The sequence below is a fragment of the Antechinus flavipes genome, chromosome 3, assembly GCF_016432865.1.
Source record: "Antechinus flavipes isolate AdamAnt ecotype Samford, QLD, Australia chromosome 3, AdamAnt_v2, whole genome shotgun sequence".
NCBI classification, from domain to species: domain Eukaryota; kingdom Metazoa; phylum Chordata; class Mammalia; order Dasyuromorphia; family Dasyuridae; genus Antechinus; species Antechinus flavipes.
Window position 1 is genome coordinate 272,054,441 of NC_067400.1, and position 13,086 is coordinate 272,067,526.

Sequence of the window (13,086 nt, forward strand, 5' to 3'; positions counted from 1 at the left end):
TTAGTTTTTGGCCTAAATATTAATGTTTTGAAACTCATTTGTAAATCATTAAGGAACATTACCAAATGACTAGCCCCAGGAACTAAATTCTTCCAACATTTGTAGCTCTGTCATCTTCAACTAGAAATCTTCCTTGTTAGGACGTCAAAGTTGGCATATATTGTTGGGATCCCTCACAGAGAGAAACCTGAATGATGTAGCACAAGGATGAAAGATGTGATAGCAGTAGTAGGACAAACTGGAGACTGTATTACAGATAGTACAATGGGAAATGGGTTAAGAATGAGCAGCAAATCCCAATAAACTTTGAATGGAAAATGCCATTTGCAATAAGAAAAAGAAATAGGAGATTGAATATAAATCCTTACATGCTATGTTCATTTCTTTTTTCTTTTTCTTCTGCTTTTTTTTCTCTCATGATTTTCCCCTTTTGTTCTGATTTTTCTCTCTAAACATGATTCATAAGGAAATGATTTTTAATTAAATGTACATGTATAACTAGAAAAAAAATTTAAAAAGAAAGCAGCAACAAGGTTGACAAATTGAAGTAAAATGCCATAAATACATAAAAAACATAGTAATTTACTATAGTATATGTATATAGTTATCTAGTATATCTATAGTATATAGTATAGTTTTCTACTCTAATCAGAATAATCTCTTTTAAAAAACCTTTAATCCTGCTTACTTGATATTATCCATTATAAAATCATCAAATTTTCTACTAATTACACCCTGTACATAAAGAACAGAATTTGGTAAAGCAGCATAGTTGGTCACTTGACACTGTTTGCCTGTTTCCTCATTTGTAAAATGATCTGGAGAAGGAAATGGCAAACCATTCTATTATCTTTGTCAATAAAACCTCAAATAACACAAAGATTCAGACATGAGTGAAGAATGACTGAACAACAACATAATTGGTGGAAGTCAACTTTTTATTTGCCTTTCTTCATATTGCTTATCTTTGAATTTTCTCACCTACTTGGGGATTTTCTTATAGTGAGGTAAAATAAATTTTTAAAGAAGTAGCCAGAGTTAGACAATAACTCATTTGATGCTATATGGATGATCTTAGAGGGTCTATTGGAACATTTCTAGATGGATAGCCAAAATAATTTCAGGTTTTGGTTATAAATAACCAACTACTTTTATTTTGCTTCTGCAACCTCCAGAGGACATACACATTTGTCTGTGTGGCATCAGTTTTACTCAAATATTCATCCACCAGGACATTGATCTAAGTTGTGGAGACTGGAAAAAGTTAGAGAAGGAACCCATAGTTAGTGAAATCGGTGTAGTTTTGGAGAAGAAGTAACTCAATTAATATGGTCATGGAAAATAAAGTAACTCAATAATACTGGAAATATATGGGTATGACTCTTTGAGACATAATGCATACATCCACTTTGCCTATTAGATTTAGGAAGACACAAAGAACAAGTAAATTTTGTCTTGAAGTATAATAAAAAGATGAAGGCAAGAAATATATAAAATCTGAAGGACTTTGGAGAAATAATCCAGCTCTTTTAGAAAAAGAGGGAATAAGAAGAGCCATTTTTTCCTAAATGACAACTGCCACTGAGTTGGCATCCTTGGAATGCTGTCAGATTTATCAAAATTTGTTGAGAAAAAGTGAGCATTGTTATATCGCAGCAGGGGGTTAAAGATTGCTAGTTTCTCAGCTGGATCCTTCTACACAACAATAATAATAATTTATACAGTATCTACTATGTTTTCTTATAAATGGACTTAAAAACTAGTTTAATATGTACCTACTACTAAAACAGAAAGATACTGTTTTCATTTGTTCCTCAATCCGCAAATTAGATGCTGTTATTATTCTCTTTTTACAGAGGTTAAGAACCTTGTCCAGGGTCACATGATTAGTAAAAATCAGAGGATAGATTTGAATGTTTTTTTTTCCAGACTCCAGACCTAGAACTCTATCCATTGTGCCATCTAGTTGCACTATAAACATATTATATGTTTGCACATATCAGTGAAATGGCAGACCCAGGGATAGCACAAGCCCTAGATGGTCACTTGCAAGGTCCTACGGCCCACTGACCATGGTATACTATAACCATCTGACTATTGCTTGGGGGTGTATATAAAAGTTCCAATATATGAGCCTGCTGAGATGATCTTTTTCCCCAATGAATAAAGGTGGAGTTAATCTACAAAATAGTTAATAGAACCTAAATATGCAAATTTCATTGTTTCTTCTGAAGAAAGTGAAAATAAAGTTGAAGTAGCCATGCCATTTTTCATCTGGAGGAGGGCATTTGAGGGTGGCTCACTTCAGAATCCTTTTACTTTAGGTTCAAAAATATAGTATGTAGCCATCAATTCCAGCTTTTAAGAGGTATTCAATTTTAACATTAACCATTAAATTGGGCCCTAAGCTTACAGATAAACCATAGATATTCAAAGTTCTAGCATTTGGTGTGAATGGTTATTAGCTATTGTTATCCCACAAGATAGTATTACTATACTTTAAAGATTGTCTTTAATAGCCAGCAGTTCATTTTTTTTTGGATGTTATAGATCTGCTGTACTTTTTCTGTTATAGGTACAGGGTCATATTAGACTAGTTTTTAAGTCCATTTATAAGAAAACAGACCCATTTAAATCTCAGAAGCACAAGATTTCCTATGAAATTTCCCATGAAGCACAAGATTTTCTCTGAAGAGTCGATGGGGATCAGGGTATAACAAGACGCCATGGCATGTTTCTTCATTGATTTTTGGAGTACTTGTTTGGTGTATCTGACCATGGCAATAGTTTGTTTAATCTTTAATATGTCCAAGAGCAGAACTTCCAGTCAATGAGTCTCCAGTAATACCCTAGAAACTATTCTAAAGATAATTTACAATTTTAGGAGCCCTTTGTTTATCCCATGTCTACTTTCTAATGATCCTTCCTGATTCCCTTTTCAGATACCTAATAAATTCCATTTTTTCTCTATTAAACAAAACATTTTCTAACTTTGTTTAGATATTAAGATTGGCCAGGATATTAGGGACTAATTGGATGAGTTTAAATAGATTACACCACCATGATCTTGTAGGACTCAGAAACAAGGTTTGTGAAATTTTAGAATATGCTAGAGATCCAGAGGGATTAATATTGCTATAACTAGGTCTAGAAGGCTGTTTTCTATTTCTCTCTCTGTGCAAGGTACAAGTTAGATTCTATATTGACACCATTTTCACCAGAATAGACCATATCCCACCAAAATTCAGTTGATAGAAAATGGTGGTCCATTTCAACTGGTTCGAGAGATCAGAAATAAAGAGAAGATGGTTATAGTCTATGATGATGAAACCATGAAGGGCCTGATGATTATTTTACACCCTTAGATTGTTGATATTTTTAGCAAGGAATAAAGATGTTACTTCTTAGAAAAAGAGGGACAGTCGTATGAACTTTTTATAATGTTAGTTTCTAAGAATTAAGGGAGGAATTCTATTCTTGTATCATGTTCTTATAAAGGAATAGATGATGCCATTAGGGATGGGAGCCTCTGAGACCATTCAATCTTCATTGCAGTGAAGTGTCAAAATATATGCTTCACTAATGCTAAAGACAACTTAATTTCTAAATTTTAGGATTAATATGACTGGCAGTTACATGGTATGCCTGGAGGCATTGATGGAGATAGTGAGGGAAATAAAATATGATCTATTTTGATCACCAAGAAATGGAGCAAATATATAGAGTCATCCTTTTAATCACAAGAATTAGTGGGAAAAAATCATCAGTGGCATAAAATTTGAAAGTTCCACATTTGCTTTAATTTTTTACATTGACTTGTAGGCTTTATGATTTTGTGAGATTTTAATGGGATTTATCTGGTTACATTGGCTGTTATTTTTTGTAACATTACTGTAGTGCCATATGCTATAAAGAGATGTTTCCTGCTGACTGGATAATGATCTAGAAAGTTTTGTGAGGTCTCAGAGTACATTAAGCTTGGGGTCCATAGTATGTGCTAGTGGGAAGTTCTAGGACCAGAGGCAAATATAAGTGGGCCATGTGACTCCATAGTCCTGGGAGGTGGAAGGTGGATCATGCACTAAACAGCACTTCAGGTGAATTTCATTGATGATGATTCTGTTTCCAAGTTTTCTTGTACATAGGAGACCCTCTAGAGTCACACAACTAGAAATGGCCAAAATAAACATAAAAATCTCCTTAAAAAACCTCTAATATCCATTGGAGGGGGGCCAGGGAAGAGTGATGGAGCAAATTTGACCTATTTCTGTTAGTCCAAGTAAACAGATGGCTTTTTGTTGGGTCTAGAGAGAAATATGCATATATGAGATAGAGGAAGAAAAAAATACTTGAAACTCATTTTGAGTTATTTTTGCTATGTAAGAGCTTAGAAGGTGATAGTAATCCCAATCTGTACATTTTTATATTTGATTAGGTCAGATAACCTCTCCCCACATTGACCTCTCCCCATATTGATCTATAAGCATCAATTCATTCCTTTAAGTATTTTGGCCAGGAATCTAAAAGGTATAAAAATCAGCTCTAGAAGAGCCTCCTAATTTCTCAGTTGAATATGAAGAGAATTATTAAAGACTCTCTGGATCTTTTATATAAAGACATCAGAATCATTTAGTTTTGAGTTGTCTAGTTTAATACTCAACAGTTGCCTGACTCATGAGATCTGATAATGTTTCTTCTGGCTCAAGACTGAACAAAGACTATTCATGTAAGATCTTTCTCTGTCTTTGGTTGGTAGCTGCTACACCCAAATTTTAAGCTGAGGAAATGTTCAAAATAAAACATATATATATTTAGTACTTAGGTTTCCCTGTGTTTGAAAAATTTGAAAATCTTTAATGCAAATAGTTCATTGGACTCTCCAGGGAAACAAACACACTGTGGGTTCAGGGGAGGAGGAAGAAGCAACTCTAAAGCAATTATTTACTTTAATATGAAAATGCCTAACTTACAGCAAGAAAAGAATTGGCAAGATCCAATTTTCTTCTTCCTATCTGAGAATGTATCCTCCATAGCATAAATTTAGTCTTTCATCTGTAGGATGCTGCTGCTGCTCTTCCTTTTTAGAAAATAATACTAAGGACACCCTCTGCTTTTAAGGATGCTGATGTCTAAAAGCTTGACACAAGCACTCTCTAGCTTCAGGTTGCTTACAAAGTAACTCCCAAAGTTAAAACTCCCTAGAAAATCTCTTTTCTGTGACAAGTCTAGATTTTGTGATCACACTGCCTAAGGAATTTAAAATTCCCCCTCTAATATATAGGAGATTAGTATTCAGAAATAGTGCCTTTGCACATATACAAGCACGTAGCTATCATTGCCATGTCTTTCTGTGTCACACCATTACTACCCCTGGGCTAGGAATGACCGTAATAGTGAAGTTAAGGGAATACTCCTCCTCCCCTTCCTGCTACTCTACTTAGGCTCAAGACTTCTTAAAAAATGAAAAAAGCCAAAACAATCTCACAGCCCACTTTTATAGTACTCAGAGAAAAAACTTCCTCAAAGCAGAATCCATATACATGAGCTTCAGTTAAGTAATCACCGAGTAGATAGTCACTATATCTGAAACCCAAGCAATATTATTTAAGTCAAAATGGAGATCCAGGCTTCTCCCAAATTACTTGTAATAATATTAACTCCACAGTACCTCAGTCTCACCAAAATACTTTAATCTGGGCCAAGAAACCAGTGACTTGTCTACTTCTTTACTAATTCAATGTTATCAATGAATCCTTAATCTTATCAATGTCAGTAATATTTCCAAACGTTCAGATCTCACCCTTCTACTTCCGATGTAGTTTATGTCCATATTCTGTCATAAATCCTCTCTGATGGACCTACATAATGCCTTCCTTTAAGGATTTTAATATTTAATGCTAATACTTTTGCTGCATGAACTACCCCCCTCCTTTGCAATTCCCAGCTATAAATTTTACTCCAAGCTAGGGGGAGGAGATGGTTTAGAGTTTATTATGTCCTACACAAATCCTGTCCTATGCCATAAAGGTTATTTTTAATGATGGCAGCTTGTATGTACCTAATAAATAAAATTTTAAAACATCTTATATTTCTATATAATAATATATAATATAAATAACATAATAATTAATAAAAAATAAACTTGTGTACCCAGTAAATCTTAATATTGAAAGAAATATAAACCATACAAATGGATATAAGACCTATTGATTTCCTGGCTTACAAAGTCAATAAAATATTTTGTTTGAAAACACTCTGACATTTTATTACAAAAGTTGAAGGAAAAGATTTTCAAGGTTGTCTACTTGTTAAAATTGCCTGGAGGTTGGTTGAATATCAGGATGCAAGTTGTGTTTTAATGAAATTTTGGCTGGCTTCATTTGTAGAAAAAAGTAAAAAATCTTTTCAATTATTTGCTGTGCATATTAACCTTTTACATTACCCAAGGTAAGAAAGATGCTGGGTAGATTTTTACTTAAACAATAGGTATTTTTTGACAGTGAAATAATTTAGCATTCACTTAAATTCTCTTCTAAGACTAGTGACACAAGTTTTCATGGCATTTTAAAATATGTTATTTCTTAAATCATGGAAGAAAAAGTTATGAAGAGATTAATATTAAACAAATATACCAATTACTTAGATACCAATTAATTTTTAAGAATAAATGATCCATCTATTAATTTAGGATTTTTTTTCCTTTCTGATGACTATTTTTTCAAAATCATAATATTGATTTTTTTCTTGTGACAATAGTAATAAAGTTTCCAGTAATACTTATAAGTTTGCTGAAAAACAGCATGGTGTAGTGAAGAATAAGCTATTCTCAAAACCAGTAAAAACAAGTTCAAGTTTTACCTTTAGCATATACTGGTGTGAGACCTTGATCTTTTTTTTTTTATCCTGAGGTAATTGGAGTTAAGTGTCTTGACCAGGGTCACACAACTAGGAAATCTGAGACCAGATTTGAACTCAGGTCCTCCTGACTTCAGGGCTGGTGTTCTATCCACCTACCCACCTAGCACTCATCTCTCAGTGCTATAAACAATTCTCTAAGAAAATAAATGCAGAGAAGGTGCAAAACAACTTTTGGAGAGGTCATTTCCTCACCCAGATGTTCCCTTTAACAACAAAATAATAAGCCTAGTCTTTATCCTTTAAGTTTGCTAGAAAGCCACTATTTTTTCATATAATAATAATAATAGTTAACATTTATATAGTGCTGACTAGACTCCAAACATTGTGCTAAGTAAGCACTTAACAATTGCTATCTCATTTGATGTTCACAACATCATTAGGTAAGTAATGTTATTATCTTCATTTTTACAGAGGAGGAAAATAAGGCAGAGATTGAGTCTTGCCTGGAGTCACAGAACTCTTTAATGTATAAGGGCAGGATTTGATCTTGCTGATTACAGGCTTAGCACTCTATATACTATACCACCTAAAAGCCTTGAATCAAGAGTCAACAAAATTGATACTTCAACAAATTTTGAAAAAACTCACCTTGAATTAGTCACTAGATTGTACTAACCTCTGAGATTTCATAGGTTAAAGTTATGTTACAAGAGAAAAAAAGAATATACCCAGATGGTTATTTTGTGGTATGGATATATGACATAGAGACCCCAGAGTAATATCTGCCAAGTATGTGGCAATTGAATATGATAGAAGACTTTAGAACTCTGAGTTATTTTGACATATCTTTGTAAAACATATCACCATTAAACACACACACATATAAACACATATACACACATACAACACAAGACACTTTGCTAATTGAGTAAATAAAAGAAATCTTACAAATGGCAATAAATATTTTCTTTCAATAAAGAAGGTAAATAGTTTTTTTTGCTCTCTGTTGTTTGGTTGTTTTTTAGTTGTATCTGATTCTTCCATAACCCCATTTAGGGTTTTCTTGGCAAAGATAATGGAGTACTTTGCCATTTCCTTCTCCAGCCCATTTTACAGATGAGAAAATTGAAGCAAACAGAGGTAAGTGACTTGCCCAGGGTCACATAGCTAGTAAGATTGAGGTCACTTTTGAACTCACGTCTTCCTCACTTCTGACCAATATGCTATCTGCTGTGCCATCTGGATGTCCTCTTTTCTTCATTGTTATAATAAACTGTAACAAAAGATAGATTCTTATAATAATTAACATATTCTCTTAAGCAGTTTTAAATAAAAAAATTATATTCTAATAGAATTTGGGTTATGTTGGGGAGGGGTATTTTGTGGAGTTCTTTTTCAATAAAGAATGGTATTTTATAAAGGCCAGGGGTCCTTTATCCAATTCAGAAGCTGTAATAAGCAAAAAGTAGAAAGTCCTGAAGGGCATTTTGTTATCTTTCTCTTGGGCAAACTTCTATCTGAACTATTTTTATCTCAACTCTTTCTTAGAGGATTTATATTAACCTCTGGTTCATTTCTACTTTACTATTTCTGAGTTTATAACAGTATATTGGATGGAAAATCAAATCTTCTAAAACCCATTTTGTTTCAATAGTGCCTGTCCCCAGTAGCACTAAAATTAAATATACATATCCAATCTAAAAGAAGCTAAGTACAGAATATTGAATGGACACTTCACAACCATTGATTCCATTGCTCAAATTTGTTAGAATCCCTAAATACATGATAGAGAGAGCAAAATCTTAGAACTGTTACCACATAATCTCAAGTACTTCTGTTGTTTTTGTTGTTGTTTAAAGGCTCTGAAGTTTAGAGCCATGAACAATTTTTTTCTGAATATATCTCTTCAGAGTATTGTTTTTAATCATATCAACATTGTTATCAAACAATATCAGGTGTGATTACATATATGTAATAGGCAGGTAAGTGACATAGTAGGTAGCATGCCAAACCTAAAGTCATCAAGACTAATCTTGTGAGTTAAAATCTGACCTCAAATATTTATTAATTGGATGACACTGGGCCCAAATGGGGTCATAAAGAGTGGGACATGTCTGAACAACAGCATATGTGTCTGGCAATATGCTATATGCTAAAATATTTAAGAGATATGGGTCTATGTTCTTTCAGAGACTTTGATATTTAAATCATATATAAGAACATATTTGAAGAAATATGTATTTCCACTGCCACCACTGTAATTCAGTATCTTATAATTTTATTTCTACATAACTGTAACAATCTCAGTAGTTTCTATTCCCTTTGCCTTCCTACATATCACCACCAGATTAATTTTCACTAAAATAGTTTTGTTAAAATGTTAATAAAGCAGATTATACTTTAAAATGTGTTGTACATTTTTGAGGACCAAATGTTAAACTTTTACCAGCACTTCCTAGATATAAGGGCAATGTTTAAAAGGGGCTTCAAAAACCAGAATCCATAAAACTTTTACAGAAGCTGCTAGATGCTCAGGCTTAAAATAAATTAAGTACTATATCAACAGAGTTCAGTACCCTAAATTTTATAACTTACCTATCTTTCAGAATCTGTATTCCTATGATATTCTAGAAATACATCTGAATTACATGTATAATTCAGTTAAAAGTAAAATTTTATGGCAGAATTATCTAATTCTCATATTCCTCTGTTATTTTAAATGGCATGCTCTGGTATTAGAGTTGTTGAAAAAGGCAAAAGATTCCTTTTCTTTATCAAAGTGATAAAGGAGTAGTTGGAGAGGGAGGAAATCCTAATAGAAAAGATGTTAATGATGATAAATGGGACAATCTAGTCAAGGTTTTGCAGGCTGGTGAAAATTTTGGCAAGTGGAAGAAACTTAATCTAAAGGAAAAGCCAAAAGAACACCTATATGTGGCATTTTTTTTTTTTTACTCTGGAGGCACAATTGGTCTCCTTAGCAATTCATGGATTATCATTCATTTTTTAATAAATAAATAAAGAGATTTCCTGAACTGCCACTTTATGTTTCATTTCATATAATTAAGAGTTCTCTGAAAGAAAATATTGGGATTCCTTTCATTTCTTAAACAACCTAAGAATACTGCCTGTTTAAATGATTTATTTATACTCATTAGAAACATTTTTATTTCAATCTCGATGATTTTGCATTTAGTCTCTGTAAAAGCTCATATACAACCTTTTTTGTATCTTTAATTTTGCTGACAGAAAGTTACAGAAGGCTTAAAATAAGGTTGATATTTTCTTTCAGTTTATGTGTATATATGTGTGTGCATTTCTCTAGATAATGAAGGGGCAGAAGGTTCCCCTATAACAAGAAGGTAATTAGCAGTTCATAGGTAGAATTATAGAAATGGATTCCCAAGGAATTCCCAAGTCTGGCTAGGCTAGCCAGACTCAAAATCTAAGTATTTTTCCTGTCTCAGTTCTTTAGACATTATTGTATGAATTTTTAATTTCAAAGAACATATTTTCTTAAGTAATCATTCATCTCTGGCAATTTAGTCCAAGGGTTGTGTTCCTGTTGCAGAATGGCCCATCATCCTTCAGGGTGACATCAGGCTGTAGACTAGGCAGCATACAGTGACAGCCTGAGGTTTCTCAGTATGCATCACAATGTAAGTACCAGATGACTCATGATAGCTGAGGGGCAAGAGCAAAAAGGAGTTTGGAGGCCATAGCATGCAGGCTTACTTGCAAAACTCCAGTTCACAGAAGCTCAGAGTCCAAAAAGAGCAAGCTGGCGAGAAGAGCCATATTTTTATGAAATAGTCACCATCATTTAGTCAGTCAATAAGCATTAAGCACCTACTATGTTGCCAAGTACTAGGAATATAAAGAAAAATCAAGCGCTAGGATTACAAACAAAATCCTACTGACCCTTCTGTTAAGATGTCCATAGTCTAATTTGGGAGGCAAAAATGTAAACAACTACGTACAACCGAGATTTGTTCATAATAAATTGGAGATCATTAGTAAAGGGAAAATACAAAAATAAAGCAGGATTAGGGAAGTCTTCTTGCAGAAAGTGTTATTTTTGCTAGGACTTGAAGGAAGTCACAGAAGACAGATGTGAGAAGGGAGAGAATTCTCAGGAATAGAGGGCAACCAGTAAGAGGTTGAGTGTCATGTGGGAAAACCAATATCTCTGGTTCACAAAGTAGGTAGAGAAAAGTAAAATGTAAGAAGGTCAGAGAATTAGGAAGTAATCAACTTATGAGGAACTTCAATTACTGAACAAAGGATTTCATATTGAATCCTGGTGATGATGAGAAGCCCCTGAAGTTTATTGAATAGAGAAGTGAGAAGGTCAGATCTATATCATCATTATCACATTTATATAGTACTTTAAGATTTGCAATTTTTATCTTCCCAATAACCCTGTGAAATAGGTGATGTTACTAGTCTCATTTTACAGATGAAGAAACTGAGCCAAATGGCAGTTGTTACTTGCCCAGGGTCATATAGCAAATAAATATCTGAGGCCAGATTTGCACTTGTGAATTCTCAACTCCAGATTCAGTACTCTATATAATGGGTCACCTAACTGCCTCTAGGAAGATCAGTTTGATAGTTGAAAAGAAAATTGATGTGAGGAGAGAGCTGAAGCAGAGAAATGCACCATAAACTTATTGTAATAATCCAAATATGAATGATGAAGATCTGGACCAGAGGTGTCATAGAGGGAGATCAGAGGAATTAAAGAGGCATATATGAGAGATATCATGAAATCAATAAGACTTGACCAAAACATTAGAGTTGATGGGTGAGTTTTAGAATTGGAGAATAATGATAATCCAAAACTGGAAAAATGGGAGTAATAGAAGGGGGGCTAATTATTTCAGTTTTGTCCTGAGTTTAAGGACAGCTAGTTTGAGATGTTTAACAGGCACTTTGCAATATTAAACTGCTGGTCAGGAAAGAGATCAGTTCTGGATAAGTAGATCTGGGAGTCATTAGAATAGTGATCTATGTCTAAAAATCAATAGCAGTGACTATGCCATGAAGCACAGAGTCAAAATTGCAAGTAAGCAAGAAAGGAAGTCAAGAAACATAGATGCTTTATTCAATTCATTTGGAGTATCAACTTGATGTAGAATTAGGTGAATAGAGCTAGCACTGCCTACTCCATCTAGCTGATACCCAGATGCCATATGTACTGCTGACTTATTCTCCCTTTCTGAATGAGAGGCAACTATGTTGGGTCCATTGCTGGATAGCAGTTAGTATCATCCATTGGCATGCATACAGACATCTACTCATAGATTTCAGTATTCATTAGCTTATTTTACTACATCTGCTTGAAAGCAATAAAAGTAAGTTGATTTCTTAATTCCCTGTAATTCAGATTTTTTGCTAATTCAGACTGTCCTTCTCTCCAATTAGTCTAATTCAGTGAGATTTTTAATTGCAATATTCAGTGTTATTTTATGCATATTCAATTAGTATATTCTCACCTGAATACTTCAGATGTACAGTTGTACTAGGTTTCAGAGATAGAATACCTTACAATATAAGCAGCCTTTTTTGCCTAATAGGTGTTGCTAGCATCAAATGGAGAAGAATAAGGAAATATTTTTTGGAGAAAATTTTATTTTTTTCATTGTAGGAGTGATTACTATAATTATGAAATATACAGGCTTAAATTAAATAAAATGAAGAAGAATTAAAATCTAGTAATCATCCACTAGATTATACTAGAAGATCAGGGAATATATTTGATTCTTCTCCATCTCCCATCTCCAGCTCCCTTACTATGACCTCACATAAGTTACCTCTCAGATGTCTAGTCAAGGAAGAACTAACTTCATTATTTTAATAAACATTATAGTTACCTGCTATGCTACTCCCTTGGAAAGATACCAATTTTAGATAAAATATTATCACCAACTTCATGCTGCTTATAGAAAGCTTACATTCCGGTGTCCACAAAATATACTATCCAGAGAGAATAGATGATAATAGCAGTTCTGCTTTAGGCTGCTTAATGAATGACTTGATTAACTATAATAGGATCATCACAAAGAGTATAAAGATATATCTGTGAGGAAGCATAAAGGTACAAGTAAGAGAGAAAATACAATTTACAAGAAAGGATTTCTGAGACTAAGTACTAAATGATGAAATACTAAATACTTCGGTGGCTTTAGAAAGGAACAACCAGGTACAAAGTGCAGAAAGACTTAT

At 33.5% G+C, this 13,086-nt stretch overlaps 1 protein-coding gene and 1 long non-coding RNA gene across 2 annotated transcripts in view; one reads left to right on the plus strand and one right to left on the minus strand.

Annotated features, from left to right (window-relative positions):
* The window catches only part of DMD (dystrophin), a 2,219,276-nt gene that overhangs the window by 1,837,743 nt on the left and 368,447 nt on the right, over positions 1-13,086 (plus strand). The gene's annotated exons all lie outside the window — the stretch shown is intronic.
* LOC127557709 (uncharacterized) overlaps positions 1-13,086 on the minus strand; it is a 23,878-nt gene continuing 10,792 nt past the window's right edge. Inside the window, exons 2-4 of the long non-coding RNA XR_007952595.1 lie at positions 8,057-8,131; positions 369-448; positions 1-187 (exon numbers count right to left, since the gene is read on the minus strand). This is a non-coding gene — a long non-coding RNA (uncharacterized LOC127557709). The remainder of the gene's footprint in view (positions 188-368; positions 449-8,056; positions 8,132-13,086) is intronic.